Here is a 14,197-nt window from a genome sequence, read left to right as displayed (position 1 = left end):
GGAGGTCTGGGGAGAGGAGGGCAGCATGGAGACGTGGTCTCGAAGCCCTGCACCCACAGTCACCCAGCACAAGGGCACACCTCAGGCTCCCGCCCTGTGTCCTCACCCACTTCGAGTCCCTTCCTTGTAGGGATGATGAATTCACAGCAGGGAGTTTTTGTTTGTCTTGAGATACTGGAGATTGAGCCTTTGTCCATAGTGGGCGATAGCTCTAAACTTTTCTTAATTTTTTTTTTTGTTGTTGTTGTTTTTGAGGCAAAGTCTTACTAAGTTGCCCAAATTAGCCTTGAACCTTTGATTCTCTTGCTTCAGCCTCCTGACTAGCTGGGGTTACAGGCCTGTGCTGCCAGGCCTGGCTCACAGCAAGAAGTTCTTGCTCTCGGAGCTAGCAAGATGGCTCAACAGTTAAAGGTGCTTGCTTGCAAAGCCTTGTGGTCTGGGTTTGATTTCCCATTACCCATGTGAAGCCAGAAAAAAAAAGTCTCAAGCATCTGGTATTTGTTTGCAGTGACAAGAGCTCCTGTCATGTGAATATTCTCTCTTCCACTCCGATAAATAAATAAAGATATTTTTAAAACAAAGAAGTTCTTGCTCTATAATGCCCATCATGATACTTGAGGAGAAAGGGCAGATCCAGAATAATTCTTGGAAATAATTCTAGGATTTCAGTCTTCCAAGGGTAGTGATGTCATCCAAACCTTGCCCCCATTTCAACCCCACACAGAGTTTGGGAGCCTGAGACCCAGACTGGGGAGGCGTCTAGCCTCTTACTCACTGAGTGAGATGACAGTTTGAGGAGGAACAACTCCCGGTGTCTTGGAAAGCTCTTGGGATTCTGGAAACTGTGGCCATTTGCAAAATCACCTGCTGAGATTCAGCAGCCACAGAGGACCCCATTCAGTGCCAGGCACCTTGCCTAGGGGAACAAGGAAGAGGGTTTTGTGGTGTAATTGGGTAGCTGAGGCACCCAGAAACCCCTGGTGAGAATCACAGAACCAGCTGTCTGCTTGGATGGGGAAATAAGGGGGAGATCCCCCTGTGCCTCTCAGCCTCTGCCTTCATCCCTCCTACCACTCTCCCTCCCTCCTCTCCCTCCGCTCTCATCTCTTTTCCCCCTCACCTCTTTACCTTTTGCTTCCTTTTACTCTTCTCTCTCTAGTGCAAGAATTCCACATCCTAGGACCCAGAGCATGAGTTCCCTATACCCACGTACTGGCATCACCCACTGTCAGTTTCACTTCCTTGCCTCAGTTTCCCTTTAACAGGGAGGTATCTGGAACTAGGTCCTTGCCCAGGTCCCTCCTAGCTCGTTCCTGAGACCAGCAAGTGGACACTTTCTGGATTTTCAGGGGTGGGGATTTTCAACTAATGTCTTGCCAAGAAGTTTGCATCTGAGCAGGAGGGTGAAACCAGTTTGGAGGGATGCCTCACTAACTGTTCATGGTGCATAGGAGGCGCTTTTGCCTGTGCTTCTCCATTGAAGATGCGGGGAGCGGGCTGGGCCCTGTCGCCCTGGCAGCGTGCTCACCACCAGATGGCCAACGTTCAGGCAGTTCTCAAATGTCAGGCCTGCAGATTTCTGTTTGAACAATCAGCAAGTTGAAGCCACAGATCCCTCCCTCATCCACCTCGCAGAGATGTCACTGATGAGTCAGGAACCTTTCTGCACTGGCTGGTTATTTGTTGATTGGCCCAGTACAAATAGATGATTCTGGAAAATAATCACATCATCCCCAATTAATGGTAGGAAGAAACACACGCACGCACGCACGCACGCACGCACGCACGCACGCACGCACGCACGCACACATGTTTGATGGTCATTTAGGAGAGAAGTTACCCTCTGCACTCATTTCCTATGCTGTAAAGGGATGGGGGCAGAGCTTGTTGGTCCTCTCAGCACCTACAGGGTGACTGATCCCAGTATCTTCACACAGGTTGGGGCTCCGAAGTCCAGCGTGAGAACAAGGAAGGGTGGCCAGGATATCCCTGGCTGAGCACAGCCAGAAATAGATCTGAGCGAGCCGCAGGCAGATGCAAATGTATTCTCTCTCTCCTCCCCCTCAGGGGGTAAGCCACTTGACCTCAGTTTCCCTGGCAATAAAATGGGGATAATAACATATCTCTCAAAGGGCTCTTAAGAACGATTAGCCAGGCTTTGCCCCGGCACTTTGAAGAAAATTGCCACGAGGGTGCCATGCCAACCATGGAATTTTCCTTGCTGTGAGTATCATATAGGCCAGGAAGCCAGTGTTGGGATTAGAGCCCTTCCAGCCCAGTCCTGCTCACCAGTTCAGTTGGAAAAGGGGAGGGAGACGGGGTATGGTCCCAGCCAGGGCTTGCCTTGAATATGAAAGGCACAATCCTGCCTTTGATGCCGGCCTATAACGCTTGTTAATTTTAATGGAAGGGAGCAAAGGTGGGAAGGCTGTGCTTGGAGGAAAGCGGTTGGCTTTGAAGTCCTTGGCCCCAGTGCTGGACTTACACCATAGCTCCCAGCTGTCAGCATGGTGGGTTGCAAGGAGCAGGGGAAACTGTGGACTGGAGATTCCTCAGTTTCCAGCTCAGCCAGGAGAGGACAACCCGTGTCCATTTAGGAGTCACCTTAGAACCAATACTTTTGGGCTGGCGGGTTTCTCTCTCTCTCCCTCTCTCCCTCTTTCCCTCCCTACCTCTTTTCTTCCTCACCTTTCTTTCTCCTCTTCCTCCCCTCCTTCTTTTCAAGGTAAGATCTCATGTAGCCCAGGCAGGCCTTAAACTTGAATTTACTATGTAGCTGAGCATGACCTTGAATTCCTGATTCTCTTGTCTCCACCTCCCAAGGAACTGGTGAATTGCTGAGGAAACTTTCAACGAGGATTTCAAACTAAAGTGCATTCAAGAGCTAGGAACTTCATACAGAGGAGTGGAGTAGGGATTGGGAGTGTAGCTCAGCAATAGAGCATGCGCTTAGCATGCGCAAGGCCTGGGGTTCAGTCCGAGAGAAAGAAAGAAAGAAAGAAAGAAAGAAAGAAAGAAAGAAAGAAAGAAAGAAAGAAAGAAAGAAAGAAGGAAAGATCGAGAAAAAAGAAAGAAACAAAGGAAGAAAGGGAAGGGAAGGGGAAGGAAAGGAAAGGAAAGGAAAGAAAAGAAAAGAAAAGAAAAGAAAAGAAAAGAAAAGAAAAGAAACGAAGAGAAAAGAAAAGGCCAGGTGTGGTGGCGCATGCCTTTAATCCCAACCCTTGGGAGGCAGAAGTCGGAGGATTGCCGTGTGTTTGAGGCTACCCAGAGACTACATAGTGAATTCTAGGTCAGCCTGGGCTAGAATGAGACCCTACCTCAAAATACCAAAAGAAAAAGAAAAAGAAAGGAAAGGACAGAAAAGGAAACAGGGCAGGGCAGGAGAGGACAGGAAAGGAAAGGAGAGGACAGGGGTAAAAGAGTGGGCTGATCTTAGGTAACAGGGTACTGTGGATAACCGAGTTTCCTTCTGAAGGATGGGATGAGAGTCCAGTGTTGCCAGCTCTTCTGATTTTATAGAGCACTCAGAAATTTAGAGTTTGTGTATGAGGGGAAATTCCAATTTTAAACACTGATCTAGGTTATTTATTTGTGTATTTATTTGTCACCTAATTGAAACATGGTCTTGCTATGCAACGCAGCTGGTTCTGAACTCCTGGTTCTCCTGCTTCAACCTTCTGGGCATACCACCATACCCAGCTATTATTTACTAGTTTTGCACACTCTCCATATGAGGAAACATGCATAGGCCAAAACAGTCCACGGGGTCCTATGTTGTGAGCCCTGCTTTGGAAATGTAGGATTCTTTTTTTAAAAAAACTTTTAACTCTTTATTTATTTATTTGGGAGGAGAGAGAGGTGGATAGAGAGAGAATGGGCACACCAGGGCCTCTAGCTTCTGCAAACAAACTCCTGATACATGTGCCACCTTGTGCACCTGATTTATATGGATCTTGGGGAGTCAAACCTGGGTCCTTTGGCTTTGCAGGCAAAGCCCTTAACTGCTAAGCCTCTCTCCATCCCCTTAAAAATAAAACACACACACACACACACACACACACACACACACACTTTTAACCATTTATTTATTTGAGAGAGAAAGAGAGAGACAAAGAGAGAATAGGATTCTTAAGATTCATCTCAGTGTTACCATTTTCTAGAAACTTCAGACTGGTTCCAGGTTGAAGGCCTTGGAAACAGACATGAAGCTCTGGTTATCCCCCACTCTCCCCTGTACTACATAGACTGGGGATGGTGGCACATGCTGGAAATGCCAGCACTTTTGTGGTGGGTAGAGGAGGAGGTAGAGATAGAAGCAAAGTGGAGTTCAAAGTCATCCTTGGCCACATACCAAGTTCAAGGCCAGCCTGGGCGACACGAGTCCCTGTTGCCTCTCTCTCTCTCTCACTTGCTTGCACACACATGCACAGTTTCAGTGCAGTGGTTAGAGATCCTGGCTTGGCCATTCTCTCTCTACCTGCCTCTTTCTCTCCTCTCTCTCTCTCACATAAATAAATAACTATAAAAAAATTTGTTTCTTGGGCTGGAGCAATGGCTCAGTGGTTAAAAGCACTTCCTGTGCTAGCCTGAAGAGGTCTGAGAAACCACTTGTGTTGGATCCCAGGACCACATACGCAGCTGAGCATGGCCTGTAATCCCAGTCCCCTGGGAAGCAGAGACCCAAGAGTTACCGGAGCTTGTGAAAAAGACAGCCTGCTCCAGGATCAGTAAGAGACTGGCGCAAGTAAGAACGGTTGGAAGAGCCATAGAGTGGGACACCCAACATTCTCATTGCACCCTGACTTAAGGAAGTGCACATACACCACAAGCCAAAAAGAAAAACAAAACAAAACAAAACTTGTTTCTTAGTAAACTCCAACTTTTTTTTTTTTGTTTGTTTGTTTTTGTTTGTTTTTTTAAAGGCTGAGCCAGGCGTGGTGGCGCACACCTTTAATCTCAGCACTCGGGAGGGCAGAGGTAGGAGGATCGCCAGAAGTTCGAGGCCACCGTGAGACTGTGTAGTGAATTCCAGGTCAGCCTGAGCTAGAGTGATACTCTACCTTGAAAAAAAAAATGCCTTTAATCCCAGCATTTGGGAAGCAGAGGTAGGAGGATCCCTGTGAGCTCAAGGCCACCTGAGACTACATAGTGAATTCTAGGTCAGCCTGGGCTAGAGCGTGACCCTACCTAAAAAACAAAACAAAACAAAACAAAAGCTAAGAATCTCAAAAGTTGGTGGCCTGGGTCTCACATGCCTTTTTGCCTCCTTGGATGTGGACAAACCTGCCGCAGGGGATGTTCTTCGTTCATGTGGGTAAACTGAGGCATAGAGCATTCACAGCATCCAGCTCTTGCCCTCCACAGAGGTTTTTGGAGGAACAAAAGACCTTTCAGGCTGATTTTCTCTATGGGCCTCAGGCAAGCTTTTAACTGTAGGGACGTTTCTTAATTTGCAACAGGAAGTGCTGTGGCCAAGTGTGGCAGCTGCCTGGAGCTCTGGTGTGCAGGGTAATTAGAGTTAAACATGACTTTGAAGCTTTCCAAGCTGAAGAGCTAAGCACTAAGAAGGGGATTTCAAAGAACTTGTAGTCAAAGTGCCACCGTCTGTGTGCTCCATCCCACCCTCACACATGTCCAAGGGGCACAGCACTATAGCCTGTCCCTCCGTCCCTCCCTCCCTCCAGCCCCAGATGCTCAGTGAGCCCCTTGACTGTGTCAGTCATCCTGGAAGCTCTAGAAACATGACCTTGTAGAGCTCATGCCCAGCAAGGCCAATCAATGGTATGTTACAGATGGGGAGTTCCCACCTATGGGTTCAGGAGACACCCCGGATTCCAAGTGAGAGGTGCTTGGATTGAAACTTGACTGCTGAGCAGAAGTTCGCTGCACTGGAGGGAGGTTGGAAAACATTCCAGGAGAAGGGAACGTCTAGGGTGGAGGGGATATGAGGGAGGTTTAAGGGCTCATGGAGCTGAGAGATGTCCACATTGTCCAGGGCCCACAGCTCAAGGCTACTGGGAGAATTGGCCAGCAGGAATGGCCAGAAAAGGGATTAAGATAGAGGGAGTAGGGAGTTTCCAGATTCTTTTTTTAAAAATATATTTTATTTATTTATTATTTATTCATTTGACAGAGAAAGAAGGGGGGGGGAGAGAGAGAGAGAGAGAATGGGCAAGCCAGGGCCTCTAGCAACCATAAGTGAACTCCAGATGCATGTGCCCCCTTGTGCATCTGGCTAACATGGGCCCTGGGGAATCGAGCCTTGAACCGGTGTCCTTGGGCTTCACAAGCAAGCGCTTAACCGCTAAGCCACCTCTCCAGCCCAACCTGGTTACTTTCTTGATTTCGTTTTGAGACAGGATCTTCTTTAGTCCGGGCTGGCCTCACACTCCCTGTGTAGCTGAGGCTGACCTTGGATTCCTGATCCTCTTACCTCTACTTCCTAAGTGCTAGACATACAGGTAACCACTACTCCTGGCTACTTTTTTGGTTTTGTCTCCTTTGAGGAAAATCCTGGCCAGTAAATTGCTCCTAACTCTGCTCTCCTATGGTCACAACATCACCATTATGTACACCAGCACTTGCAAAGTGGGTAAGTCCATGTTAGGGAGGAAAATACTGGCACACACAGGTCATCCGCAAGGTCGCCCAGCCAGGCAAGTGCAGAGCGAGGAGGGTGTACCTCCAATGCAACGGGCTCCAAATCCAGGACTCTGTGCACAAGGCAAGTCAAGGTGAGATCACGGCTCTGTCTGTGGAGCTCTCCCACCTCCAGACTCCGCAAGGGCTCGGAGCTGGGTGTGAGCGCGGAGGCTCCACGTGGATGGCCTGCTAATGGTGCAAGGGCGCCTGCGGCTCTTTGAGGAGGCCTGGGGCAGACCTCCAGCGTTCCTTGGATGTCAGCTTTGCTCGTTTTGTTTTTTTCCAGAGAACACCGAGCAGGAACAGAGGCAGCACAAAAGGGTCTTTCACGGCTTCCAGCAGAATGAACTGTTCTGTTCCCACTGAAGCTTTTCATAAATGCATACAGAGGAAACAGAAATGCGGAGTGATGAAGAAAGTCTGACTCTCAGGAGTGGGCAGGCAGGCACTTTGCAAAGTCTGAAGACAGGCCTGGAAAGGGACGGGGATGTGGGAGGTGTGGAGACTCTTGCCTTTACAGCTAGAGAACTCGAAACAAGAATGGAGTCAGGCTGGCTCCACAGTGTTAGCATGCTCGCCTAGCGTGTGGGAGGCCCCGGGTTCAGTCAATGGCACCACAAAAAAAAAAAAAAAAAAAAAAATCAATAAAACTTGGGAAGTAAAGGAAGGAAGGAAGGAAGGAAGGAAGGAAGGAAGGAAGGAAGGAAGGAAGGAAGGAAGGAAGGGAGGAAGGAAGGAGTCTTTGGGCATGATGAGATGCATAGTGGTCCAAACACAGTAGCTAGAAGACATAGATTTAGGAAGGGCTTAGTCAGGATGAGTGATGAGACGTTGCCCCATAGGAAGCTGGGTTCATGTCAGTGCAGGAAAGTCACAGAGGAAAAGAAAGTGCAAAAGAAGGCTACCTCACTCCTAATCTCTGTCCTACCAGCACCACAAAAAGAAATAAAGCAGTGTTCTCAATAGAACTGGGCACTGCAAAACTGTGATGAAAGGAAAGATGCTGGGGGCTGGAGAGATGGTTCAGCGGTTAAGACACTTGCCTGAGAAGCCTAAGCCAGGTTTGATTCCCCAGTACTCACTCACATAAGCCAGAGGCACAAGGTGGCACATGCATCTGGAGTTCATTTGCAGCAGCTAGAGGCCCTGTTATGCCTGTGTTCTCTCTCTGTCTCAAATAAATAAATAAAAATTTAAAAAGAAAAAAAGATGTTGGATACAAAATTGCATAATTAAAATAGTTTTTGTTTTTCAAAATTCATACAAAGTACAGGAAAAACATAATTAAGATTCTTTCTAAGTGCAGACATTGTAAGAGCTTTACATTTTCAATAATGAGCTTTTTTTTTTTTTTTTTTTTTTTTGCTTTTTGAAGTAGGGCTTTGCTTTAGCTCAGGATGATCTGGTACTCACTCTGTAGTCTCAGGGTGGCCTTGAACTCATGGCAATCTTCCTACCTCTGCCTCCTGAGTGCACCACCATGCCCAGCTTGTATGTAAAGATAAAAATAAACTTTTTTTTTTTTTAAAGTCACCCAAGTGTCTGGTGTTTCTTTTTTTTTTTTTAATTTTTTATTTATTTATTTGAAAGCGACAGACACAGAGAGAAAGACAGATAGAGGGAGAGAGAGAGAATGGGCGCGCCAGGGCCTCCAGCCTCTGCAAACGAACTCCAGATGCGTGCGCCCCCTTGTGCATCAGGCTAACGTGGGACCTGGGGAACCGAGCCTCGAACTGGGGTCCTTAGGCTTCACAGGCAAGCACTTAACCGCTAAGCCATCTCTCCAGCCCAAAACTTTTTTTAAAAGTTCAAAAATGACAATGTAAATGTCATTTAGAAGAAATGATGCGCTGTTCATTGTTGCAGTCATGTTCGCATTGCTGGCAGAAATCACCCGACCAAGAGCAGCTTGTGGGAAAACAGGTTTACTTTGGCTCCACAATGGCAGGGGAAAATGATGGCATGAGGAGAGGGTGGACATCACCTCCTGGCCAACATCAGGTGGACAATAGGAACAGGAGAGTGTGCCAAACACTGGAAAGAGGAAGCTGGCTATAATATTCATAAGCCTGCCTTCAACAATGCACTCCTTCCAGGAGGTTTTAGTTTCCAAATCTCCATCAGCTGGGAACCTAGTATTCAGAGCACCTAAGTTTATGGGGTACACCTGAGTCAAACCACCATACTCATCTATACTTATACTAGTAGAAATGTAAATTAAAATGACAACCAGGGCTGGAGAGATGGCTTAGCAGTTCAGACGTATGTCTGTGAAGCCTAAGGACCCAGGTTTGATTCTTCAGGTCCCACGTAAGCCAGATGCACATGGTGACACATGTGTCTGAAGTTCGTTTGCAGTGGCTAGAGGCCATGGCGCCCATTCTCCCTCTCTCTCTCTCTGTCTATCTCAAATAAATAAATAAAATAGATAAATAAAATGTTTTAAAATGACAACCAGAGAACATTTTAAAAGTGTGGGGGGGGGCTGGAGAGATGGCTTAGCGGTTAAGTGCTTGCCTGTGAAGCCTAAGGACCCTGGTTCGAGGCTTGGTTCCCCAGGTCCCATGTTAGCCAGATGCACAAGGGGGCGCACGCATCTGGAGTTCATTTGCAGAGGCTGGAAGCTCTGGCGCGCCCATTCCCTCTCTCTCCCTCTATCTGTCTTTCTCTCTGTGTCTGTCGCTCTCAAATAAATAAATTGAAAAAAAATTTAAAAAAAAAGTGTGTGTGATAGGAGAGATCCACAAATGTGAGGCATGCTACATGGGGAGGCTGTGGGGAGGTGGGCATTCTCAGACAGGTGTGCCAAAAAGCGAAACACACATGTACTTTCACAAAACGACTCTGCTTGTGGGAGATCCTCCTGTGCATTTATGCATTTACCATGTACACGGAAGTGGGTGGACTTTGTTTTAATCTTGTTTATAAGAGTGTGGAAAAGGACTAAGTGTCCATGAATTAAGTCAATGGAATGGAATTACACAAAACCCTTAAAATATACAAGGTCCTGCAGGCTTGGTGGCACACTGCCTTTAATCCCAGCACTCGGGAGGCAGATGTAGGAGGATCACCATGCATTAGAGACCACCCTGAGACTACATTGTGAATAACAGGTCAGCCTGGACTAGAGTGAAACCCTACCTCAAAAAACCAAAACATAAAAAAGTAAAATACAATGTCCTAGGGCTGGGGAGATGGCTCAGCATTTGCAATGACATAACCATGAAGGCCTGAGAGGCCAGCACCCACATAAATAGCTGGGTATGACCCCTGCATGCCTATAACCTCAGTCCTGTGGGGAGTAGAAACCAGAGAACTGCTGGTTAGCCAGTCTGACCAAAACCAGTTTCTCTGGGTTTGGTGAGAAATTCTCCCAAGGAAACACTTGGAGAAACAAAAACCAAAGGATACTGACATTCTCCTCTGATCTCTGCATACACATCTGCATACACATGTTCATACACTATACCACCTCCTCCCCACCCACTATACCACACATACTGCACAGACTTGCAAAACTTAGCAGTTCAGGCACTTGCCTGCAAAGCCAAAGGACCCAGTTTAGATTTTCCAGTACCCATGCAAACCAGATGCACAAGGTAGTACATGCATCTGGAATTCTTTTGCAGAGGATGGAGGCCATAGTGGGTCCATTCTTTCTCTGTCTCCCCCACCTTCTTTCTCTCAAAATGAAATAAATCAAAATAAAAAAAAATATTTTTAAAAAGATAAAAGGCTAAGTTGAGTGTGGTGGGGCTGCCTTGACTTGGAGGCAGAGGTAGGAGGATTGTTGAGTGTGGTGGAGCACCCAAGCACACCTTCTTAATATTTTCTTTATTTATTTATTTGAGAGAGGGAAAAGGGAGAGAGAGAGAATGGGCACACTAGGGCTTCCAGCCAATGCAAAAGAACTCCAGATGCATGTGCCACCTTGTGCATCTCACCTATGTGGGTCATAGGGAGTCGAATCAAGGTCCTTTGGCTTTGCAAGCAAGCACCTTAATGGCTAAGCCATATCTCCAGCCCCACACCTTTAATCTCAGCACTTGGGAGGCAGAGATAGGAGGATCACTATCAGTTTGAACCTGGGCTAGAGTGAGACCCTACCTCAAGGGGAAAAAAAAAAGAACTAGGCCAGCATAGTGGCACACACGTTCAATCTCAGTACTTTGGAGGCAGAGATAGGAGGATTGCCATGACTTTGAGGCCACCCTGAAGCTACATAGTGAATTCCAGGTCAGCCTGGGGCTATCATGAGACCCTACCTCAAAAAACAAAAAACAAAACAAAACAAAAAAAAGCACTAGGAGAATTGATAAAAAGACTCTTGCCTAGCACACATCTTACACATCTTGCCTTTAATCCCAGCATTCAAGAGGCAGAAGTAGGAAGATTGCTGTGAGTTCTAGGCCAGCCTGACACTACAGAGTGAATTCCAAGTCAGCCTGGACTAGAGTGAGATCCTACCTCAAACACTCCCCCTAAAGAGTCTCTCTCTTTTCCTGACCCAGCCATGACATTTTCACATTTTGTCCCATTCACACCCACCTGGCAACCTTGGGGCTCTCCCTTACCCAAGACACAACTTTCAAAGCCCACCAGGCAGCACTCCACCATATTCCTGACTTGCTGAAAGATGTTTGTGTGTTGGAGACAGCGTCATTTACTTTGATGTGACATTAGTACTTCAGAAAGCTGAAAAAGTCTGGCTGCTTCATGAGTCAGACTGGTCCCTGCTAGACCCCATTCCTTCAAACTATAAAACTGAAGGCAGTTTTTTCTTTGGTCAGGAGTTTCATTGATGTTCCCTGGGGTCTGGGACTATGAAACTCAAGATTCACTCAACCATTCCAGTCACATACAAAATATGCATTGAACTTGGGTGGCTCATGTTTTGATACCTGTACTAGGAAAGCTGAGGCAGGAGGATTGCCATGAGTTTGATGCCAGCTTGGGATACATAGTGAGTTTAAGGCAGGCTTGGACTACACAGCAAGATCAAGAAAAAGAAAAAGTTGCTGGGACAGGAACTGTGTGGCATATAAAGTCCTCAACAGCCCTACGTACTCCCCACTCATAGATGGTGCAACTGAGGCAGAGATGGGCTGTTACCTGCCTGAGGTCACTCTGCAGCAAAGAGCAGTACCAGGACTGGAACCCAAGCTTGAATCTGCGCTTCACTGACTTAGCATAAAAGAACTGCAGGGAACCCCAGGTGGGGAAACTGAGGCCCAGAGAAAGAAAGGAGCGCTGCCCAAAGACATGGAACAAGAGGAAGAGGTGGAACCCTGGTACGTCCACGGCGACCTCGCCTGTGTAGCAAGCAGAGATGCTTCTGTACTGGATGAGAGCTGAGGACAGAGGGCCAGCACTCCTCGGAGGGATGCCCCCGGTGACCCCTTGGCAGTCGGTTACTGTAAAGGTTCCTGCTGCCCATGAAGTCACGATGACCTAATTGCCAGTGCCAATGAGCTGTGTTCTGCGCTCTGTTTCTTTCCTGCTCCCTTCTAGTTGTTTGTCAAAGAACAGCTAGTTTCTACGCTACGCTTATTATTAATCATGCACACAATCAAAGTAACAATTTGAGTATTGAATGTGCCCCTCCTATGATTAGGGCAATGGAGGAAATGTATAACTCTACTAGGAATAAAAAATTAACTCTAAAACAGTTTTTAGATGGTGTAGAGTAGAAACAGCTTATGATGTTTGAGAACAATACTGATCCTGAGAAAGTGAAAGTAGAAATGTTAATCGGTAATGTTCATTAGAAGTATGACAGTTCTACAGATAAGGAGTTGTAAAACTTAGGCTTTCCCACCAGGAAACTTCCTGGGGGGTATGTTCAGTACTTGATCAAGGGCTGTTAGTAGACTCCCAGAGCTGGGAACTACCTAGATCCACTCCCCTATGAGGGAGGATATGATGAATTCGGTAATAGATGAATGAATTATAAAGGAATAAGGAGGCTATGGCATTCTCTTCCATTTATGAAATGCTTAGCAAGGACACGTAAGCCTTGATGCTTATACTCTAGACAAGAAAGAAAAGAATTCCTGGAAAACATTAAACCAGCCTTAAAATATTGGTGGTCTTTTGGATAGAAACACTTTTATAATGAATATGAGGATTATATAAATAATCTAATAAGTGAAAAGAGATGGCTCTTTGCTCGGTTTATAAAAAATAAATAACCTATTGTTCACCTTACATCCCTTACCCCAAGCTTCTATTCATGTAAAGCTGTGGTCAATGATGCAAGGCGTCCTTCTTAAAAAATGGGTACAGTTCCTGCCTGATCAACATTGCATGTATGCTTACAATAGAACAATACTTAAGATTGTTTAGATTAATGATTTCTGAGATCATTTGTTGGCTTGCTAAGTTTCCCTGTTCAATCTGTATAAAAACTTCATGAAACCTTCAGTAAATTGCAGCAGCATATTCAACTTGAATGTGTCTGTCTGTCATTTCCTTGCCGAATCCCGAGTTCTCCTTGAGCCTTCGCCCTTGTTCTCCCTCGGTCCTGATCTCCCCGAGAGTCAGTCCGCGGCAGAACCCTATATCTTTAGCCCATCTGGGTGGTAGGTGTTGTAGCCTGTGGTTCCCAAAGGGAGATACTTATAGATTTTGTGTGTGTTTATTTATTTATTTATTAAAGCATTTTAAAATTGTTATTTACAAGGAGAGAGAGAGAATGAATGGGCATGCCAGGGTCTCTGGCTGCTGCAAATCAACTCCAGATGCATGCACCACTTTGTGTATTTGGCCCTATGTGGGTACTGGGGAGTCGAACCTGGGTCATTAGGCTTTGCAGATAAGTGCCTTAACCACTGAGCCACCTCTCCAGCCCTTGAGGCTTTAGTAGTTGTAACTTATGCAAAATGTTTATGAGAAAGGAATGCAAGGGGACATCACACTCATAATTTCACAAAGATTGCTGGGTGTGGTGGCGCATGCCTTTAATCCCAGCCCTGGGGAGGCAGAGGTTGGAGGCTCCCCATGAGTTCCAGGCCACCCTGAGACTATATAGTGAATTCCAGCTCAGCCTGGGCTAGTGTAAGAATCTACCTTGAAAAATCTAAATAAATAAATGGAAAGAAAAAAAAATTTCACAAAGATCAGTGCTTGGGATGAATCATTTTTTAGTCAATTTAATGGAACAACTAAGTTAATTCTGAACAATTGAGGTGTAGTTTTAACAAAATTCAGGGGAGAGTAACTGGTGCTGAGCTTTCAAAAGTTTCCTCCTGGGCGTGGTGGCGCATGCTTTTTTAATCCCAGCGTTTGGGAGGCAGAGGTAGGAGGATTGCTGTGAGTTTGAGGCCACCCTGATACTACATAGTGAATTCCAGGTCAGCCTGAACTAGAGTGAGATCCTACCTCAAAAAACAAAAAAGAAAAAAAAAGTTTCCTCCTTGGTTGTGGTGTCTTCTGGGGCTGGAGAAGGAGATTTTTGGAGAGGCTTGGAGCTTAGCTTCTTGCTTAAGGATGCCTGCTCTGGAATTCCTACCTGTTCCTCCACTGTCACCACAAACCTCTCCCAGGCTGGTCCTGC

Source organism: Jaculus jaculus, chromosome 1, assembly GCF_020740685.1.
Source record: "Jaculus jaculus isolate mJacJac1 chromosome 1, mJacJac1.mat.Y.cur, whole genome shotgun sequence".
In the NCBI taxonomy this organism is placed as follows: domain Eukaryota; kingdom Metazoa; phylum Chordata; class Mammalia; order Rodentia; family Dipodidae; genus Jaculus; species Jaculus jaculus.
Note: the sequence above shows the minus strand (reverse complement) of the source record.